Genomic DNA, 23,953 nt, shown 5'->3' on the forward strand with positions numbered 1-23,953 from the left:
CTGGTTTGTTCTCTGAGTCTCTTCTCTTTCTTCTCTAAGAAAACCAACTCGCACAAGGTGACACACAAATACAGTATGAAAACAGCCAGGTAGGCGTGAGGCCTCAGGAGTCCTCCTGTCTGACAGGGACAGACTCCCGCTGTGAGGTGCATAATGTGAACAGCCAGGTCACAAGAATATCTGGAGCAGTCCTCTTGAAATTTTCTAGATATGCCCAGTCGTGCACATGTGCAAAAAGCTTTAGCAAGGGCAAGCTAAGAATGTTTAATTTGGTCCTGTGGATGTCTCTTTATCACTGTTTTAATGGGATTCAGGATCATGATTAAAAAATATGTTTCCAAAACTGACCTTTTTGCCAGTTACAAACTAGGATTTTAATTTTTGCCATTTACTTTGAATGGGGTATAATTTTGGTTGCTTAAGGCGAGACACTACAGGTGAATAGGGAAAAAAATTAACTCACAGATATCAACATGAAACTTCTACAGTTGATTATTTATATCAAGACAAATATTTTTAATATTACAAGTTTTATGAAATATTATGTTTAAATATGCAAATAATGCATTATTTAATGAAACATGCGCTAATTTGCATACATTTGGGGGATATAGATCTGAACATTGGATATGGCCAGGTTCATAATTTTTTTTTTTAATTTTGTTAACATATTAATTACCCAGGGATTTACAGAAGGGATTTTATATATCTCTTTTTATCACTTCATAAATCAGAAAATACTACTATACTACCCTGTTTTTAGGGTGTGTTAAACTGTGACATAAATCAGGCTATGAATGATATATTAACAAACCCCTCTGTAAATCCCTGCAGAATATACCTAGGAATAAAACTGGAAAGTTTGGTGTATGCAAGTGGTACTGAAGTGGAGATTTATGTGACGAAGTATGAGAAAAAACTCATTTTGAGAAAACAGACATTAAAGATTTATATTGTAAAATTCCATAAATTCTTACTGGAAATGACTATTTACAGACATAATATTGAATCAATTACACAGCAACAACAATATAGAACACATTAAAAACATATAAATTGAATAAAGCATAAACAGAAACACAGTAACACAACACACAAACCGTAATACACACATTGCTCCCAGTAGAACTCCAACCAAATCCGATGAAACTCGCTAAACAAGGTAACTAAAGTCTACTATTACTATTTGTACTATTACTAAAGTCTGGCACTCTGTGCATCATCATAGCATTTGGACACTAACACAGTAGGATTTACAATTTAGTTGTCCATGCCAGCTCCATATGTCGGCCCTTCCCCCATTTCCTGCTGATGTCTTATCAGTTTTTTAGCTGTACTCAGACTCTTGCGCCTACGTTTCACACTGGCAGAGGTGACGGCCTCAGCTTTTGCAATTCTCAGTGCATCAGTTTCCCTCATTGCATCAACTGTACTCTGAAGCCACAGCCTCTCCATTACAGCTAGCATGGCAGAGGCCCCTTCATGAAACATGGAGATGGCCATTCTGGCTGCTGCCTCAACCCTGCTTTTCCCCACAAAAACTGTTTTTGGACATCGCGCCCATAAAACAGAGTTGAGGCACTCATTCACATTTTGCGTGTCACCATGCTGCATTCTCAGTAGTACTGTAGGCTGTCACTTGACATGCGGTGGTACACTGGGATACACTTCCTCCCCACCTCTTGTGTTAGAAAGTTCCCAGCATGGTGTTGATGACTGTCAGGAATTTCTCCTCAGCTCTTCTATACCAACACCAAGAGGTACTGCACCTAGTGTGCATGGGGTTGTCATCAGTGGACATACAATGAAGGAGACCTGTCCAAATTGCTGTCTTCATTTTGTCCAGTGAACCCTGGTTATTGAGGATTGCCCCCCTGTAATAATTTTGTAAAGTTTTGCACTTACTGGCAGTCAGCTTTCCTACACCCCTCCCTCCCAACTTGCCCTGTGCACTCAGCTTTCTGAGTGCTGTACCCATCCGCTTGTGGGCCTGATTAATGCATTCAAGTTTTGTTATTTCATGCCCAGGGTATGGGTTCATTGCAACCACCTCTCTAAATGCTGCACTATCTCCATCTGATAATAACTCAGTATATCGCAACAGGTGACGATTTACAGACCTAGCCCAGATCCGCTTTGCTGACTCCTGCTCCATCGCCTTACTGGACCCTGAGAAGTTGTTTGCACAGTCCTTGTGCGTCTCTTTCCAGCTGTCATACTCCTGCTCTGTTATTTTCCCCTCTCGCTTTGCATTTTGCTTCAGGGCACAAGCATGACAGTATGAGGATAGGACCTCAAAGTCAATCACCAGTCCTGTCGGGAGGTCGATACAAACACCAACTCCATAAATGAGAACTGAAGCCTCTTTTATGCCAGGTGCCATCAGAAGAAACGCTAATGTTTATGACTGCATCTGTGTCCTCTCAGCAACTCAGCCACATCTGGGTCAACATCTCCATAGGCCTGCCTGACCTGCGCCCTGGTTCTGTGCAGTGACTCCAAGCCTCTCTCAATCTCTGCCACTAAAATGAAATGTATAATAAATCAATTACTGTCCACCTGGTCAACAAACTGCTAAAGTTTTATTGCTTTAGTACAAATCAGTCATTTTTCATCCCATTTATACGATGCAGATAGATAGAGGCTACAGTGGAGCCAGCAGTAATATAGCCTAACAGTGTGAACACACTATAACACAATGACAACGCCGCCCTCCATTAGTTTGCTGATGTTATCCAAAATGGTAAAAATGTTACAGCCAGAGAGAAAGTCAAATCAAGTCAACTTTATTTGTATAGCACATTTATAACAGCCACAGGGACCAAAGTGTTGGTGTACAGTAAGTTTAGCAAAATACATTACATCCAAACATCATAAAGAAACAAAACTAATTTAAAAACAAGTTACAATGCTAAACAATAGTAAAAGATAAAGAGAGAGAGAGGGAGACAGAGCGGAAGGTGTGCGTTTCATCCTACCTGTCACTCTCTTGTCATGCTTCTGATAGGTTTTCAGATGTAGCCCAGGAATCCCCAAAACTTTACCGATCTTTTTTAGAGCTGCATATCCCAGCCCCAACTCGTGCGCTAAGAGCACCATTGCGACGTTTACATCAAAAGCGACGTCATTCCTGGTTAGGTCTTGAAGGCGCGGTACCGGTCCCTTTGGCACAAATGGCATTCCAAGATCAAACTGCTACAAAACCCCTGGTTTTGCGGATCGATGTTGATTTTAAGAACTGTCCAAGCACAACTAGGACAAATCAATTCACTGATCAGTTTGTTGATACGATCAACATGTACAATCAGCCACTTTTGTGTGGCGCGCTCCTCTCCTCCGCTATCCAAACACTCGGATGACAGCTTACGTGTCGAGGCACTCGGTGAAGGTTTTTCCTCATTTGATCCTGTGGCTTGTTTACCGTTTTCTCGTGACAGTTGTTTACGTCTTTTATGAGTAATGATGGTTTTTGTTATTCTTCGTTTATACGGCATTTTTAATTTGAACACCAAGATTTTTCACAAACAAAATACACCTTCTCCTGACTGACCAGAAGCAGAACAATCCTACCAAGCTCATAACCTCTTTCATTAACATCAAGAAGTACAGCCATTCCTTTCCGGTATGTGGTACCCTTATATGTGACAGAAACTGTTTCCACTGTGTTCTTTCTTAACACCTCTTAGACGAACGGCTTCTTTAATGGCAACATTGTACCTTTTATCATCAAAGTCACTGGCTTGGCTTACTTGAAGAATGGCTGGGAACAAGCTCCCTGAGTGTAAATAGGCCTGTAGCAACTGGTGCCTTTCTGACAAAATATGCTCAACGTTAGATACGCAGCCGACAACGCAGGATACGCACTTGCGTAGCTGGCGTTGGTGGTCGCACCAAAATGCGCGAGGTACAACTACGTGTCCTCAAGTTGCAGTGTCGTCAGTCCCGCTAGAGGTGCTCGTGGGCGTAATATAAACAGTTGCTGGTTTCTATGGTTTCCCCGGACATTTGGCGGTTGACGTGCATATGGTTCGTGATTATAACCATCTTTATGATATCCGGACCACACAAACGGTAGACAAACTGAGCTCTATTTGGCTGCCTGCCCCCTACAGGAGGCCTCCGGTAAGAAACTTATGTTACGTTTGGACTTTGCGAGTATAAGCAAAGACAACGCGAGTGACAATCAGAACGCGTACGTGTCCGTTTGGTACCAACGTTGAGCATATTTCGGGCCTAAGGTTTTTGAAATTGTGGAGCTTCCGTGCGCATTGTTTGAAATATGTGTGCTTACTTTCAAAGCGGAGAGTCCAGGGGCGAATGAGTGGGCCAAATGTTATTATGAGATCTGGGTAGTGGAGGAGGAAGTGGTGTTTTGGCTTTAATGGTTGGTCTGAAAAAACTGTTGCTCTAGACTCCAAGTATTCCTCAACAAGTAACTTCAGATAGGCTACCTGGTTGGTATGCATCTTGGGAGCACAGACAAGTTGTACTAGCTCCCTCAGCTTGAGGCACAATTGCCAAATTTGGTCCTCAAGTTTATTTTTGATATGTGTACCTACAAGGACAGGGAGGAGACGTAGCAAGCACCAGTTTAGTGCTGCATTTCCTCCCAACTTCTCTCCATCAGCTCTAACCACACAAGGGCGGTTACTAGCACCACTACCTTTGAGCTTTAGTTGAGAGATCTTCCTATTCAGCTGCACAAATGTGAAGCGCTTCCCAATGGACACAAGATGTTTTAAATACAGTTGAAGATCTAAATACACAATCCCCTCGAAGAGATCATGACCAAGACATGGTGGAAGTCCTGGTTGGCAGACATGGAAATGCTCTAAAGAATTGAAAACAGAGTCAAATTTTACTCCATTTACAATGTTTTCAGATCCCATAGACAACTTCTCAACACTGCTCCTGTAGTTTTCTACTGTCCTTGCTGGGCCTAGCTTCGTAGGTTCATTTGTAAATCTTTCTCTGCTTATAAGGCAGTATCAACAGAAGTTTCTGCTCTTGCTGAAATTCTCTGTGAAGCCTCCAAGTGAATGCGACCCCAGGTTGTCACCTACGATTGCTATTACAACACCCTTCACAGTCTCACCCGTCTCCAAGGTAATACCAGATTGCTCAATGTCTTGTAAGTCTTTTACAAGGGAGGAGAACACTTCCTCTTGTCCCAAAAAATTATAGTCGGACTCCCTGCAAAGCATGACTAACTGCATCGGATCAATGGCTGACCGGTTATGAGGCAATATCTCACCCAGTGTCATGTATACAGCGAGGAGTTTGTGTTTCTTCTTGCCAGATCCAAGAGGATTTACAACTTCAAGAGCATCTTGATACAAGATAACTGAAATTGTTTTCTTTGAATGTCTTACCATCTCAAATTTGGATCTTCTGGTTGGTGCTTTTTTGACACATTATATTGCTCTCTCATGGATGGCAGGTTCAACAGGGCTTTAAGGGTGTCTTTCACTGGGACATACTGGCAAAATTGCTCTTTACCAGAAGCATCAAAACCAAGATGAACCTGTATAGGCTCAACATATTTGAAATGTTTCTTAAAATATGTCTTCCGGGTTGTATCTGATCTTTAAGGTCCAGAGGAACGTCCAGAGTCTACAACACAGAACATTAAAATCCAGTCAGTCTCTGCAGATACAGGGATGGCTGAGCAGCAGCATTTGTATAAGTCTATATTTTTCTTTTCGGAAAAACCTCCTGTTTCTTTACATGAAATCAATAATTGTTATCAGCTTTAATGAGACAAGCTCATTTATTCATTAGGAGACTGTTCTGGCTCCATACCCCTGCATGCTTAATTTAGACTAGTAAAAAACCTATCAAAATTAGCCGTTGCAGTCTGTTATTAAGCTCAGAAACACATAACCCTGCTGGTCAGAGTTGGACATTTCACCCTGCTAAATTACATGAATGGCACCAAATACATTGCGAATTAAATCTAAATCATAGTGTTAATAATGATAATTATTAGTATTGCAGATCCTATTTAATAGATATAATCACCCACTGATGATGGCTCTATGCCACACGAGCACACGCACACACACACAAACAAAGAGGACGCTGTTATCCCATAATGTTACTCCTACAACAAACTGATTACTCTAAATGTGGCCAAACTCAATCAAAATTTTCATGAGCAATTAGTTTCTTTTGGTAATGTTAAATGCACAGTAGCTTACTAGCTAAGGGAGGTGTGTCTTTAATTCTCTTCCCTCGTGCGCTCTTTAAGTTACACACCATAACTTTACATGAGAAAACGGTGCTAAACTAAGTTAACGTTACAGTTGCAAAATAAGGAGTTTACCTTGCTGATGTCAAAGGCTGAAGAAATTGTGGACTTTTGTCAGTAACCTCTCCGAACAAAACTGGGTCCTCCGTCTTCTGTGGAAAAAATTCCTGTTCAAAAAAATCCCGCTCAAAATGACTGTATTGTGATTCACAGTAAAAATATATTTACTCTAGAACTCACCCGCCAATAATTTTTTTTACTATGACGCATTGCAGATCTACAGCAACATACTGTATATATGTTCTACAGTCGTCATTTGTTCATTACACAGTAATAATGCTGTGAAAACTACAGAATCTTGTTACAGTCTAGGGTCAGTCATGGTCTAGACTTTATCACAAGGGAGTGGAGTGCTTCTGTGATTGCTGTGGAGAAAACGCATCCGTGTTGTAGTATTATGAGTTTGGCGTTTATTTACCTGGTCTGAAAACCAAAGATGGTCAAGCTGCTAATCTCCAAACAGCTTCTCTAGGTAGCTGTCAAATGGCTCAGAGAATTTCTTTGCAGTATTGTGAATGTGGTGTCAGGAGTCCCCATCAATGTCTTGGAGTGTTGGGCAGTACTCAAATCAAATCAAACTTTATTTATAAAGCGCTTTTCATACTTTTAAAAGTAGCACAAAGTGCTTTACATGTTAACATCACATTAAAATCACATTAAAATCATTCCCACCCTCCCCCCATCCCCCACGCATACAGACAGTATCACACTCACAGTCATACTCACAGTCACCCCACGCTCCAACACACACGCGCAGACCTAAACACATACACACATATGCACACACACCAGCATCAATGATATGGGCAGAAGGCTGAGTACGGATGAACCAGGTAAGTAAACGCCAAAGTACTGGTGCATCCTGGTTTTAAGACCAGTCTTGTTCACCCTCATCACAGCACATGAATCCATCAGCATACTCACAAGATTTTTCCATGGGAGATTGTTTTTCTCAAAGAACTCACAAAGCGCCTTCTCTAAAGAAGCAGCGTTCACCTTGATGACCTCCAAGGATCCCAAATGCTCTACCATGACCTTCCCAAACGCTGGACGATAGTAAGGAACGAGCATGGAGAGGACCTTCAAAATCAAGGTTTGCAATGTAACATTTTACATGATACTAACAGCAGCTAACACAGAAGAACTTTAAAACAGAGACCAACCTTTTTGTTGTTTTTTGAGGTACTCTCGTCTAAATTCAGCGAGAAAGGATATCTCCTCATGTTGGAGAAGGTCCTCTCAGAGAAGGTTAGCCCTACACAAAATGGGAAAGATTTTGTTATGATCTCTACTGGACTGGACCCAAAAGCACAACTCAGCAGTCACAGCAGGCAGGTGAAGGTCTCCACGAACAATGGTCATCTGAAGTAAAAACACAGAGAAGTTAACTACCAAACTTAACAAGCTAGATAAAAACAACTGCCACAGTCTGAACAACATCTACCAAACTGGTGTGACGAAACCATCTGGCAGCGAGTGAAGGGAAGACCGGGGTTTTATACTGTGAGGGTTGATTACTGGATGAGGTTCACCTGGTTCTGCCTGTGAAAGAAAACCACACCCATACACTCACACAGAACAGACAGGGGATTAGACACAGGAGGATTAGACTACAAAAAGTGGAAAGGAGGAGCTGCCAGGCACAGATCCTGACAGATTTGTCTCATTATACTAGAGCTGAACATTATATATATTGGCCATGTACATCTGGAAACAACAGTACTGTAAGTTTTAGGAACAATAGAAATGTATGCAGTTGGCACACTTTTTAAACACAGGACTGTTAAGTGAGAAAAAAAGCTAATAAATACCTAAACCATGGACCATCTTATAGGATGCTGCCGTTCGCGACAGCTTCATTCCTTGCAAAGCCACTTTGTCCATGGCAAGAGTCTGGGCAAGTTCCACAATCACGGGAGCCATAGAAAATGGGACTGAATGTTCTGCCATAGCTCCAAGGACCATTGCCTAAAGCACAAAACGTGTTTAATTTGTGTGTTCTATAGGTAAGGCAAGGCAAGTTCAGCACATTTCAACAACAAGGCAATTCAAAGTGCTTTACACAAGACATCATGACATCATGACAGGGGAAAGAAAAGATACATTAAAAAAAAAATCAGTGATTTAGAATCACTATAAAAACTTAAAAATCACTGAAATTATTAAAACCTAAAATTTGTTCCAAGTAAAAATAATTAAAATAAAATTCATTTAAGGAAGAATATAAAAGGATTTTAAGAGTTACAGTGCAGAGTAAAAGATTAAAACCTTTATTAAAATATTTTAGTTAAAGGCTGCAGTAAACAGGTGATAATTATTATAGTTAGTTACAGGCTATATATGAGTACTGCTATCCACGACCTGAGCTGATTAGGGACTATGTCAATGCCATATGTGCTCTCTACCAGGCCTACACATACCTCTGAATTAGCAATACGGTGTGCAATTGGAACAGGTATCTTCGCCTGGCACTGCTGAATGATTGCTTCTGGACCCAGGTTTGCTGATGCAACTGTGTGTGGATGCAATCATCTCCACCTTCTTCTTGTGTACCTCAGTTTGACAGTGTGCCAGCAAGGCATGGCTGCCCTTGTTAGTAAGGCTGAACGATTTATCGTTTTCTGATCCAAATAGCGATTTAAAAAAAAACGCGATCACGTGATCGCCAAGGTCACGGTTATTGGCAGTGCTTCTCTTTACTGACCCAGGAGCTGTTGTGTCAGTTTACACCATAGACTGTAAAAATAATGGACGAGACAAGGTCCCCTGTGAAGTGAAGCTTTTTTTTAGATCGCCCCCTACTGACTGGCTGCAGTATAGGTCATAAACCCCGCCTCCTCAATGATAACAAACGGGACTTGGGTCAAACTGTTAAGTTAAAATACTCGTCACATAATTTTTTTCCAGACCTAAACTCTGCTGTGATCATTAGATATTATCACCCTACATGGTGTTCAAGTGCTCGTTTTTCTGTGAAGTTTGTTTTAAATAAGTTATTTGAGGTTAAAAAAACGGGATTTTACATCATACATGGCGATGATTGACAGCTGCGGATCTTGCGTAGCGCTCTTTGTAAATAAACAGTTACGTCTTGAAGTGAAGCTGAGACGACATGGAGCTTTTCTGTTCAGTTATTTCGTCTTTTTTGAGCTGGTGAAAGCTGTTTTTTCTGCAGTAAACTAATGTCACGGACCTGTGGACTCTAAGGGAGCTTTGCAGTTTTTACCGTAAGTAATAAAGTGTGATTTATGTGTCATAGCTTAAAGTGCTATGAGCGAGCTAACATATTAGCAGTCTAAGCTAGGTTACTTATCAGGTATGATTCATCTTTTTATTTTACTTTTTAATATGAGCAAACCTAATAACTGACATACTGTGTTTCTTGATATTGTTATGGAGCTCAGCGTAAGTTCAGACAGGAAGACTGGTGTTATTCTTTCATTCATTCACCTCTTCATTAATTCTTAAACCACACCCCCTACTACCACCTGTATCTCTCTCTGGCAAGCAGGTGATCATGGGCGTGTATCATCCTGGAATTAACCAACCAGACTCTGCCACGAACTTTCTCTACCAATTGATAGAATATTAGGCCTCTTTCTGCTTATATTCAAAGTGTTTACTGCAATAAAGTTTCATCACCCGGTCCAAAGGAAAGGTTTGATATTTACAGTTTGAATGATGTTCGCTTACATTTATATTATACCAGTTATTTTATCATGTTTTATTCTAGGTTTGTGTGTGTTAATAAAATTGTCATACTTTTCAGTAAGGTGTTTGTGTGAAGAGGGCTTGTCGGAGTGAATGCACATTCCAACACGTGTTCGATGTGGCCCTTTAAACTGAATCACTCACCAACTTAAACATAGGTTTAGTTTAAGGCCCTGAGCAGTTAATCACTCACCCACTTTTATATAGGTTGAGTGAGTCTGGATTCTTAATTACCTAAATTGTCTTCTCCTTAAAAAGAATTAGTTACTAGACTAGATGTCAGGTTGTGATAAGAAACAGGTAGGAAGTGTCTTCCCCTACAGATGGTGAAAGGATTCGGGAGTAGATGGACCAATGAGAAAAGGGGAACCACTCATCCGAAGACGCATAATTTGGAAGTTGCCCCAATCGCAGGAAGGAAATTTGGTTAGATATTCTCTGTCGAGTGGATAAAAGGGTTCAGGGAAAGATAGTCGGGGCTCAGACTTCGTGAACTGATCCAGCATCTGTCTGTTGTCAGGGACGCGTAGTGTTGAACCCAGAGACTCTGTAACTTCTATTCTTGATTCATCGGGTTAATAAACTCTGTTAAGCTGAAAGAGACGCCTCCAGTCATTCCTCTCATCCCATCAAAAGAATGCGCAGAGATTTGAGGTAATTATTTAGAGGAGTCAGATTTCTATTAACAACATTTAGGAAAAGGATGAAATAGCAACTTTTATCCTTCAATACCAACTTTTATCCTTCACAATCAATGGCTTGCTGTCAATAGTTTAAAAACTCTTCCAGTCATCCTGTAGCTGCAGGCATACGCCGCAATACGCTCTTTGTGCTGAATTTGCGGGCAGCGAGAGACGCTGCCTAAATCAGATGCAACTCAAAAGGAGAAAGTCATCTCCACTCGAATGATCTCAGCCCCACGGCTGGCCACACGCAGGAGCAGGAAGCAACCTGATCATCCAAAATCTGTGAAGTTCGGTAATTACCTCAAAGCTGCATCATGTCTCTCACAGTCGCTTAAATTTCATTTCTCAGTGACAGCATTCTCACTCAAAATACAGCCTGCTTCAAGAATAATGTTCATGCTGCATTTAATCCACGCAGCTGCTGGCCTCCGCTGGCCTCCGCTGCTCCGTGTCACAGGCAGAGAAAAACATCATGTTTTACAGCGGTCTCAGGCACATCCTTGTTAACTTTTATTTCGTAAAGAAGCGGGCATCATGGTTGGCACGACTAAGCTTGTTTATGTCACAATAACTTGAGAAAACGCATCATTACAGTGTCGGGCTAATCCTTAAACCGTGGTTAACTAATCAAAACTGTTTATATGCGTTAATCGGTTCATTCACGACCCGGCTCCTTACGCAATTCACGTGTGTGACAGCGCAGGTGATCAACCTGCATACTCAGGAATGCCCTGTTACGACGAGCTGCAGCCACAGCGCATATTCCTTCCGTTTTTCTCTTCAGCTGAGAAGGACTAGTTTCTTTTAATGTTAATGTCTCACACAGTGTCACGTCATTCAGTCACTCGGCCCAATAAGTCATGTATGAAATTCTGCTAGATCGGCTGATCAATCTGCTCATCAGTTAATTGCTCAGCTTCACGTGCGTCGGGGCTCGTGGCATCAATTACAAACGCATTCCTCTCTCGTTTTAAACGATTTTCAATTATTTAAATAAACTGTCGGAGTAATGAACTAATGGCATCTTAGCAGTAGGAATAATCATATATGTTACACAATAAGCGTAATTCTCGTGAACCAATTTTCATGCTCTATTCCTTTAACCATTTAAACTCAGATCTGTCAGAAAAGCTCTTTAGAAGTCCCCTTTAATCACTGCACAACGGGATTTGTCCTCAGATGTTAGACTTTTCGTTTACTCAGGGTGTTATTAATTTATTTATAGCACGGATGCCAGTCATTCAAGAATATGTTTCCAGCATGAACAGGCTAGTAGTCCATTTTATTTTTATTTTACTTATGCCTGGGTATATTCAACATATTGCTGTGTCTTTTCAACGTTCATCAGATTTAGTCATACTAGGGCGGCATAAATACTTGTGAGGATTTGCATTATGACGTCTGGAATTAATTCATATTTAATCAATTATGAGTAATATGTTTGATCTAACAAGCCATACTTGGCATGATCATTTACCTCGTTGTCACTCAAATTAAATCTGATTTCAAGTTATGGAACATGTATTCGAATGCATGTTGCTAAAGGAGGGTCAAACTTGACGCAGCTTGACTAGTTCATGCAAACACTATCAATTAGAATGGACTTGAATGGGATATGCTGAAATACTTCAAAACGTAAATGCAGATAAAATGTAAATGCCGACAAAGAAGTCTCTACAGACTTTCAAGTGCTTCGTTCAGAGGAAGGATGGTCACTCTAATCCACTAGATGTCGCCATCGGGCATTAGCATGAATCCAAAACAACTCAAACTGCATCGTCACATTAACAGGCTAGCGGTTGCGCCCGAGTAGGCTTATAGCCCCACTTTGCATAATTCTGTACATTACCATAATCTTAAATGTTACAAGACATTCAAATTTAATGGCGAGCGTAGTGTTTTTCTGTCTATAAATCTGCAGTTTAACAACTTCATGCACAAAGGGACTAGCGGCTGGGCAGCCCTCGTAAACCAAATGTAGATCCTGTAATTACAGCTCAGTCATCGTCAGAGTTAGCGGGACTCAGGCGTTGCTCTCTTGGAGGACAGCAAGACTAAGAGAGACAAGTACACAGGATATACTCGATCTCTGCTATATGCACTCTAAAAATGTTCTAATTCAGTCTTTAAACCAGGTAATGGCCAGATATTGCGGTAATTCAAAAATAGTTGTGTTATAATTGAATGTCATTTCACTCCGGCAGTTGTCCGGCTGGCAGATAAACCTGTGAGAGCTCTCTCTAATTCAGCAATGAGTCCGCACAGAGTAGTTTACTACTGCTAAAGTATAAGTGATTTAGCATGCGTGTTGAACCTAATTTAGGTGGTGATGATAATCATAGATTAAAGCACACGTGGAGTTCTCACTATATTGTCAGTCAATGAGGTGTGGCTAACCAGCCATATAGGATTCTGCTCATGGCTCCCAGCTCTGGCTTCTCCACACATACCAACCAGCAGCTCAATCGACCTGCATCACAATTATAAGCGTTGCAAGTACGAACAGTAGGTGGTCGTCCAGTTAAGGCACACTATTTGGCGCGTGGTCGGAAGCAACTTCCGCAGACCGATGAACTCATGCAAGAATATGTAATCCCGAAGTAAATCAGAAATCACTAACTTACTATTTAAGCAAAAAGGTACTTTAGCCCCTTCATACTAGTCATGGTAATTTGACCTCATTCAGCGGGTCGCATTACAATCGCGTCTCTCTAACATCAATTCCAGCGGGCTGTCTACTCATAAAGTCAATGCTAAACTTTCATCTTATTTCAGTGCATCCCTCTAGGTTTTGGGGGGAACTACTCTCTGCATCGGCATGATTGTCTACAGGCCATTTACATTTAGGTTAGAACACAAATCGGATGACTCGGTGGGTCTGCACATTATGAAAATTCTGTCTCAGTCAAATCTGTCTCAGCTTCAGCATGGACTGCAGATTTGTAAACTGTTATTAATCCAAGTAAACGCTTGTTGACGAACTCGTCTGTTTTGTCATAAATCAGGTTACAACTATTCAGTTGTACAATGCATCCTAATCGTTCAATCGCAACAGCAACGAAAACTCAGTCATCATGGCAGCAGGACGGTCATTCATTGCTATAAGTCATGTCCAATACAATCCTAATCATCCATCATAAAACTGAAATTCCATATCTTGGTCTTCAATTCGTTCAGACCTTCCTGGACCTGCAAACTTCGTCAGCAGTTACATGTGTACCAAGGATGCTGCTAATAATGCTAACATGGTTTGCTTTTTGCAGCATCTCAACCTTGTCATCACAGGTTCCTGAGCATCAAGATTCGACTCCTATTTTTATGCATCTTGTATTTCTTTATTCTACATCAACGATTACAAATGTTTCATAATCACTTCCTCATGACTTTAACATCTACAGCTATTTTTCCACGCATGTTGCCATGGTAGCACCTAAAAGAATTTCTGAGTATGCTGCCTCGCTCATGAAGCTCTGGTTAGCTTGCTTGCGCTGGCTGATTGAATCACATTGCACTAAGTTAAGTTCATGGCTATTCAGCTAATTCCATTAGAATAGTCTGCTCCACATCAGCAGTCAATCCAGGTGTTCTTTTCTCCTCGACAACTCGGATGATGATCTTCCCCTGACTTCCAGTCCTATATTCGTCCAGATATCTGGCGGTTCGGTAAGCCAAAGATGACTAAAGCGCTATCAAATGGTAAGAAAACATATAACTGGTGGTGGTGTATTTCATGATGTTTTATAAGGTTAAGTCTAACTTCCTTCTAAATCACGGGCGTCACGTTTACAGTCTTCATTCTTCTCACAGTTATGCTGGCCACGTGTCGGGTCTAACAGATCCAATACACGCCGGGCCAGATGGCTACTATGTCAGACCATTAGAGAGTCATGCCAGGCCACATGTCTGCGGTCCCGAACCTAACATGCCGGGCCACATGACCACAGGGCAGCTTAGTAGTCATGCTGGCCACGTATCGGGTCTCGGCAGACCCCGGATACGCCGGGCCAGATGGCTACAGGGTAGGCTTAAGAGTCATGCCGGGCCACACGTCAGCGGTCGCCGAACCCTACGTGCCGGGCCACATGACTAAGGGCGGCTAGCAGTCTTCTAGGCCACGTGTCGGTCAAACGGACCTAGATGCGCAGGTCGGTTGGCGGCTGGTCAGTCCTCGTTTTCGTGCCGGACAACATGTCAGCGGTCGCTGAACCCTACATGCAGGTCACACGATTACAGGGCAGATTAGCAGTCATGCTGGCCACGTGTCGGGTCTGTCAGATCCATTACACGCCGGGCCAGATGGCTATAGGTCAGGTACAGTAGTCGTGCCGGGCTACTTGTCTGCGGCCGGCGAGCCCAACATGCGTGCCACACGACTATAGGGCAGCTTAAAAGGGTCATGCAAAGCCACGTCAGGTGAGAACCTAGACTGGCGCATGATCAGGTAAGTCACCATACAATAACTACACAGGGTGAATACTCTGATCGTATTTAACAATTAATCAATGTTCATCATCTAACTCATAAATGTTTCCCACAGACTCCAGGCAGCCATAAGGTAAAACCTATAATGATTCTACCTTTGTCTTTCTCACTTTATTTTGGGGGGCATTCTATCCCGCGTCGGCCTCACTACCCCTCGGAGCTCATGAAGTCGTCATGACGGAGTCTAGCCCCCAAAAAACTTTGCACATTTCATTCTACAATTGTTGCACATTTCATTGTAATAAATAATTGTTCATTCTTAATTAAGTCTCTCCTGATTGAAATGGAGCTCAGCGTAAGTTCAGACAGGAAGACTGGTGTTATTCTTTCATTCATTCACCTCTTCATTAATTCTTAAACCACACCCCCTACTACCACCTGTATCTCTCTCTGGCAAGCAGGTGATCATGGGCGTGTATCATCCTGGAATTAACCAACCAGACTCTGCCACGAACTTTCTCTACCAATCAATGGCTTGCTGTCAATAGTTTAAAAACTCTCTCTCTTCCAGTCATCCTGTAGCTGCAGGCATACGCCGCAACCCTCCTCCACCCCAGTCACCTCCTTCCAGCTCAGCAGAGTCCAGGCCCCGGCTGAAACCCACTCCTCTTCTCAGCCTCCATCCTTTTCACCACCACCAGTGTCAGGGGGGCATCCTATCCCGCGTCGGCCTCACCACCCCTCGGAGCTCATGAAGTCGTCATGACGGAGTCTAGCCCCCAAAAGACTTTGCACATTTCATTCTACAATTGTTGCACATTTCATTGTAATAAATAATTGTTCATTCTTAATTAAGTCTCTCCTGATTGAAATATTATTTTTGTGAGTGGAATTGTATTTAAAACCAAAACATGGTAATTAAAATCAGCTCATAGATGCCGTTCATTGACTGTACAGTTATGTTTCAGTAAATAATAAATAGGTCTGGTAAGGTTTTTAAAAAAGTATCAAGGACAAAAACAAAGCTAAATACTATAAATCTGGCCTGTATAATTACTGATGTGTACATGTTTACAGTCTGTGTAAAGAGTGTGTTATACAGAGATTAACATGTCACCATGCAGCCTGATATTTATAATACTGTATAATGAGGTAGAATATTTCTCTAGATATCAGGATAAAACTAAAGTAAGATCTGATTTAACTTCTGTCTGATTTAAGAGACTGACAGACACATGAGCACAAACAATCAGCGGTGGTGTAATATAATATTAACCGAGCATCACGCTGCTTAAGCCTGCCAAATATTCAGCATGAGTTTACACACACATTACCAATCCAATAATCACATGTTGATCATGTTGTACATTTAATAACGCTTATTAATAAATTGTGTTATAACTTCACAAAACCTGACACAGACTACAAAACAGGCTGCTTGTGATGGTGGTTAGGAGACATACAGGCTCAATAAAAGAAGGCATAAAGATCACGTTTCTTCCAAAATTATATATTAATGTTTTTTATTTTGCATCTATAATCATTAATGAAGATTTTATGTCTTTTAATAGGTATTTCCCTGTTTTCACCAACATATTATACATTAAACTGAGGATTTCCTTTTTCTCATGTTGTCTCTCTGTCTCTCTCTCTTCCAGCTCGTCCTCGGAGGATTGGAGGACCTGACCACTGCTTCTCTTACCAGGGCGTTTGGTCTGATCTTACACTGGACGGCGGTCTGATGTGAAACAGTGGCCCGAGTGTCGCGCCTGAGCCACAGAGGACGCAGCTCGCACGTCCTGAGCAATGTTTGACTATTCATTCAAAAGATGAACGGAAGAAAAGAGAGGCTGTTTAATACCGAGGTTTTTCTTATAAGCAACATTTTCTTTTTGTTATATTTAGATTAATCTGCTTTAACTTTAAAATACTGTGCATTCATTTGCCTCTTTCAAACCTGTATAACCCACAAAAACCTTAAATACTACCTCCATCTAACTGAACAATCAAGTGAAAGAAAGTATCTTAAAATACCACACTAGATAGATAGATAGATACTTTATTGATCCCGAGGGAAATTCAAGTTCACTATGATTTTAAGCACAATCTGTATTTGTTAAAGTTACAAGACTAGTGTTACATTTCATGTGATTGAATAAAATATAATAATGTAATTGCCTTCTCAGTCGTGTCTGTATCATACCACTCTACTCTCTTTATGTGCATGCTGTCTTTAACACTAACCTGCATTAAATGTTAAGCACTCGAGTGTTGAAGTACTTTTAAAGCTCTTTGTTTCCCAGCTGTGACTTCTGTCATTGCCCTACAAGAACATGAGACATTCTATGTTTTTACAGCTTAAAACAGGAGAGAAAAGGTTTAAATCAATAAATACTTTATTTGATTTATAACACATAGTCTGAACGGTGGTTCACTTATAAAAGTGAGGAGGTTACTGGTTTGAATCCCTGTCTGACAGGAGTCTCTCTGTGAGGAGTTTGCATGCTCTCTTCCTTCCACAGTCCAAAGGTGTTCACCGAGAGGAGAACAAAGTAAGGGAAACCATCAGGTGAGCTGGCAGGGGTGTCTGTATTAGCCATCTTTCTTCATCCTTGTGTCTAAAATGAGGATGATAAAAAAACAATGAGATAAACATCTTAGACAAGGAAAAGAACCAGAGAAAAGGTCCATACAAACAGAAACCTTAATGAAACAGATTCATTTACCAACTCCACAGTTATGCACAGAAACACATATACTCTGTAAATGTACATAGAACTGAAGTAACTACTGACAGCAGATATGACTTTAGTACTATGTGCACCACTACTTTCAATCATATAACATATTTTCACCAGCATATGTTAGATCTGTACACAGCTTATGTTGCTAACTTAGCTAAAATAGTTCGTTTTTTGCCAAAAATAAAAGGTTTAATAACCCACACAGTTAAAGAAGATATATAGATAGACAGATAGACAGATAGATAGATAGATAGATAAATAGATAGATAGATCCTGAGGGAAATTCAAGGCATCCAGTAGCAATAAAAAAGACATACAGGACACGAAAAAACGTTTAAATTCAATAATTAATATAAAAAGTGTGATTTTCTTAGTTTCTGAATGAACTACGTTTGGTTATTTGACATGAAATATATGGTGGTTTTGTACTCACGTTTATGGTCGGTAGATGAATTTCTCTCCGTAAAGATTCTTAAGTTCTTGGCGTAGCTGGGCTGCGTAAGCTATCAGAGCGGTACGCAAAGTGGGCGGGGCGTGTTGCCAGGGCTCCTCCCACCGGACCCTACTGCGCAGACTCTGGTTGCAAATTTCCAAGATGACAGCGCCCATGAGGGCCGTAAAAAAAGCTTCACGAACGTAGAACGGAAACAGCTACAGTCCACACCCACTGGTTTACACGCGCCGTCTATTCTGCCCCTGTGTGTGTGTGTGTGTGTGTGTGTGTGTGCGTGCGTGACTTCTTTAGCCTGAGACACAGCTCGACAGATAGCTAACAGTTTTCCTCCAATAAAGAAGCTGAAGTTTCTTTGTCCAGTCTTCAATAAAGGAAGCACTGTAAAAATAAACTGACATCAAAACTTAAGTTATTAATCTCATCAATATGCTGAACAAGCGAAAAGTCCGCTAGCTTGATGCTAACGTCTATGAGAATTTGAATAGGAATGCTAGCGGTTAGCATCGCGAATGTATCAATTGCTGTTATCTCACGTTGTAACCTTATTAAACATACTCAAAAGAAACAATGCAAGACCTGAACATGAAATGACGCTCACAGGCAAACGTTTCGGCCGTATGGCAAGAATAAAACATGGAGATATTGTTGGCTTCGCTTGTTGCATAACTTCTGTGAATTAAGTCACCTAAGGCAACCCCAGAGGCCCAAAATATGTCAACACTTATGACCAGAAAAACAAGAACATCACACCGCCTGTGTGTTTCTTCTTAATAAATAAATCTGTTCTAAATCAATCTTAACTTTATTTTTCATTCTATAAATTTAGAGTTCTGGCATTTAACGTTTTAACTGGTATCCTGTTATGTTTGTAAATGTTACTGTACATTGAGAACATTGCACAAGCTTGATTTGAAGAAAATCGTGATCACAATCGAAATCGCAATTTTTGCCAGAAAAATTGCAATTCAATCTTTTCCTAAAATCGTTCAGCCTTACTTGTTAGCATAATTTCTTTCTTTCTGACACAGTGTGCATCTTGCAAATCCCTGCTTATTTATCTTCGGGAATACGTCTGCAAGGTGAAAAGCCAAAGCCTCTTGTCCTTTTATCACGATCGTTCCTTTTTTCTTGAGCCAGGACCAGTTCCAGCTACACTTTATGCCAGCATCCACTTTCTGAACCATCTCTACATCTTTTCTCCTAAAATACTCATTCTGCAAAACACTGCAAATTGTAGTTAACATAACTTAACTCTAAGTTAGCCAGACATCTTCTATATATTCCTTGAACGTTATGTTGTGCCCTATCCTCCTATTATACAGCTCTGTAAAATGCTGCGATATGTTCCATTCTTTTGAATGGATGACTCCCACTCCCATTCTGCGGTTAATTTTTTCCATAGGGCTTAAATGACTACTGAAATTGACCACCAGTAGCTGTATAATAAGCAGAAAGGCACTTCTAGTTCAACCTCGTTGAGTCGGTGACTTATTTTCCGAAGTGTAGCCCAACACTACATACAAACACAACCATCCACCATGACAGGGAAATGGCGAGTTAACGCTTTTGCGCAATCACACAATTATTTAGCCTACCTTCAGCCTCCTAGCAGTACCAACATACATCCGGAAAATAAACTGCAGAGATTAGAAGATGTATTGACTTTAATCAGTGGTTTTTGGGTGTGATTTTACCGTACATTATGTAGCCTACACAGTTGAACATGTTGTCAAATTTAGGCTAGCTTACATGATGTGGGAGGACAAGGCAATTGACGCCAACTCAGAACCCCGACGCAATTTCAAATGAATAAAACTATACCTTTTGACCGTGTCACTTTTCTGTCACTTCCAACAAATAGGCCTATAATTCTTTTAGTAATACCATCATGATATTAACCACTTACCTAATCAGTAAGCCAACTCACATCTTCTTAATGCAATGTTCAAATGCCGCGTCGACTACAAGGTGCGTGCTGGCAGCCAATCAGCAGTAGGCAGTTCCCATCCATTCATAAATGACCGCAACGCGCAACTCGTGGGCATAGATAGTGGTCCCGTGTTTGTGCGCTGATGGACAAATGTTAGAAACCAAGGCACACAGATGGGCATGTTTGCAATTCACTGATTGCTGCTCATGACATCAAAGTAGGTCAGGCTGCCTTTCACCTTACAACCACATCACACGATTCACATGGGTCACCTATTTTGCCTTCAAAACGGCGAATTTCGCCGAAAGGTGAGGGATTTTCATGTATGATAATAGGTATATTTGTAATAATAAGTACATATGAAATGTGATAGGTTAATATGTCAGAATAAATATGTATTGGTTAATATTGTTGTGGGTTTTTTAAGTCACCTTGTTTGTGTTGGTTTTCTTAGAGAAGGAAGAGAAGAGACTTGGAGTCAAATTGAACAAACCAGAAAGTTTAATAAAGCAAGGAAATACAATGCAGATACCTAGGGTGTTGTCCCAGCTGGGGGTCTACCTCGCTGACTCGCAGGTCAGCTACCAAAAGCAGAGAGTAGAGCACAAATATCAAAAGTCACAGAACTATATAGTTGCAGTAAGGTGCCTCCTCTGAAATCTTTGTGTGCTGTGTCAGCAGAAGTTTTTGATATTCGTGTGTTAGTTTCTGTGTCCATGAAATGTAGTAGCGTGATGTTTGTGTGTTTCTGATAAAATGTCCTTGAAATGTTTGAGAACACAATCCAGAGTCTGTGCTGCAAGTTCAGAGCAAAAAAGGAGAGGTGCATTGGTCTAAAAAAAATATCGTTAACAGTACAGTAATTTGGTAAATGGTGATATAACATGTAAGAATAAACAAGTATGCTATATAATGTAACAGTAAATATGTAATGTGGTAGGTTAGTATGTAACAATAATTAAATATGTAATATAATAGGCAAATATGAAAGAATACATAAATATGAAATGTAATAGGATCATATGTAACAAATAAATATGTAATGTGATAGGTTAATATGCAACAATAATTAAACATGCAATATAATAGATAAATATGTAACAAATAAGTGGTGGGCGGACGCAGGTTCTGTGGTGTCGAGTTTATATGTCAATGCCTGGGACTCTCTTTAGAAAAGGCAGTGTTCTGTCAGTGCCTAGCAACAGTTGCTAAGCTACATTAACTTTGTTCTGTTTAAGGGGCAGCAGGCAACATGAGTATTCTAATGGAACAAGTCAAATCGTATCATCACATCCAAAACATTCTCCTCACAGAACACTCATGAACATTTGAAAGAATGAAAAATCATTTATGACATCACGTATCAGTATCAGTATGTGTTTGGGGCGGGGCTTATGATTTCTAGCAACATGTTTACAGACTGCTTAGGGGTGGGGCTTATTGTCCTTTGATCTATGACACACATCTGAGCTGAGCTTAGGCAAGACAGAAAATATTCAGTCTTCAGTCATTTCTGCAAGTGTGACACAAACGGACCAGTACAGGGAAACAGACCGACTGACGTTTAAAAATTTAAACTTGCGTGGAATACCATAATAATACTAACAACATGCCTTCAAAGTACAGTTTAGATTTGCAGGACATTGCTGTGTGTCATACACTCCCAATAATTGAATCCTTTTATGATAGGATCACACCTGATCAATGGCAAATGCTAAAAAATAGCACTCCTGATGACACCACAAAAGTTTTGGTGGCAGAACTGCTGATGGGCATCATTACATTGGTAACAAATAACATAGTGAAAAATGTTAAGAGCATAAACGATACCATATCCGAGGAGCATGTTGAGGCCAAGCTTGGTGACTCAGTTACACAAGGCTTTGCTACAGTGTTTTTGGTCGGTGACGTAGCTGATTGTACCAGTTCAAGAAGCTTGAGAAGTTCGATAGTGAAAGAGGTTACAAGAAGTGCGAACTCTGCGATCATCGCTAGTGCGAGCATTGACAAACCAGAAATTAATCCTCGCATCACCCCACCTGAGCAGCTCCATGTTATGGTTACTCATACTTCAAATGTGTTAAAAGCATTTCTGGATAAGATCCACCGTGTATGCAAACCAGGATCAGAATCAATCTGGAAGAATATCTTCAAACAAGGGACAGATGACAGACAACAGTTGGAGGTGACTGAAAACACGAACAGCAGTCAGTCTAAATCCATGTCATTCAAGTCAAAAACCTCCAACTCTCCAAAAGGTTCAGAGGTCTCAAGAGAATTGCACTCCAGTTCAACAACACAAGAGATTCAAGAAATTATAAGTAAGGAGTTAAGTAATCTCACAACACCTATTTCAGGTCTGTTGAAAAGCAGCGAGTTAGAGATTCTCCAAAGTGACAGCAGTCAGGATATTCAAAGTATTGCAGAGCACATCACTCAGGTGTTTGAAAAAGAAATGAGTGCATCTTGCTCAACATCCAAAAAGATAACTAACAAAGACATTTTGAAGAGGGTCGGGGAGAAGATTAAAACATTTTTTTTAAAGAGCTTTGCCAGAATATCGATACAGCGTATTTTGGCACAGCTGAAAATGAAATGTTGCCCTGTCTACAAGGAGGAAAGCAGAGCGTCTATGTTTTTATTGTCTACCACTGTTGACTCTTTGTTTGTGGAAAAGGATGACAAAGAGTTACATTTGGTCGATGAAAGAAATGATATGACAAAAGATGACGTCCAATTATTTTCAATAGAACTGAGTGACCTCCTCTTCGACTACATCACACACAGGAATAAGGTATCAGAGATATTTCAAGAAAAAGAAAATAACAACTATGCATCTTCCCAGCCACCTCCCATCATCTATAATGATATACTTAGCAAAGTGTGGAGTTTCTTTGGAATGATGAGATGGTGGCAGAGGTTTCAGGCTTGCAAATATAGTGACAGGGTGATGTGCTGTATAGCAGACGTAGACGTTATGTCATCCCAGTTACCAAAAGAAACTGAGAGTGAACTTTTGGCAGCTGAGCCTCTGATAGCCAGTCGTATAGATAGGAGGTCCACTTCAACGGAGTCAAAGTTGTCTTGGATAGACAAAGTTGAAAGTTCTAAAACTAAGAAAAAGCCCAAATGTCTGGATAAGGACAGTACCAACAGTGACAGTGGGACACCCACTTCATCGGACAAAAAGTTGCCTGGGATCATCAAAGTTAAACCTCTAGAAACTAGAGAGAGTTCCAGATGTCCAGACAAGGAAAGCACCAGCAATGACCTAACGTCAGGACAAACAGGACTACAGGACAAAGTTGAATGTTCTTCATCCAAGAAGGTTCGATGGTGGGATGATGACAGCACCAGCAGTGACAGTGGGTCACCCACTTCATCGGACAAAAAGTTGCCTGGGATCATCAAAGTTAAACCTCTAGAAACTAGAGAGAGTTCCAGATGTCCAGACAAGGAAAGCACCAGCAATGACCTAACGTCAGGACAAACAGGACTACAGGACAAAGTTGAATGTTCTTCATCCAAGAAGGTTCGATGGTGGGATAAGGGCAGCACCAGCAGTGACAGTGGGTCACCCACTTCATCGGACAAAAAGTTGCCTGGGATCATCAAAGTTAAACCTCTAGAAACTAGAGAGAGCTCCAGATTTCCAGACAAGGCCAGGACCAGCACTTACAGCAGGACAACCACTAT

At 40.9% G+C, this 23,953-nt stretch overlaps 2 long non-coding RNA genes across 2 annotated transcripts; both read right to left on the minus strand.

The window, feature by feature from the left end:
- Positions 1 to 7,501: 7,501 nt before the first annotated feature.
- Positions 7,502 to 8,377, minus strand: LOC306840721. The gene is made up of 2 exons (XR_013781365.1): positions 8,122 to 8,377; positions 7,502 to 7,565 (listed from the first exon to the last, which is right to left on the minus strand). It is a non-coding gene; the product is annotated as an uncharacterized lncRNA (long non-coding RNA).
- Positions 8,378 to 16,786: 8,409 nt separating this feature from the next.
- LOC306840646 lies at positions 16,787 to 18,488 on the minus strand. Its single transcript, XR_013781357.1, has 2 exons — positions 18,307 to 18,488; positions 16,787 to 17,747 (listed from the first exon to the last, which is right to left on the minus strand). It is a non-coding gene; the product is annotated as an uncharacterized lncRNA (long non-coding RNA).
- Positions 18,489 to 23,953: the final 5,465 nt, after the last annotated feature.

The sequence above is a fragment of the Symphodus melops genome (assembly GCF_947650265.1).
Source record: "Symphodus melops genome assembly, chromosome: 19".
Lineage (NCBI taxonomy): Eukaryota > Metazoa > Chordata > Actinopteri > Labriformes > Labridae > Symphodus > Symphodus melops.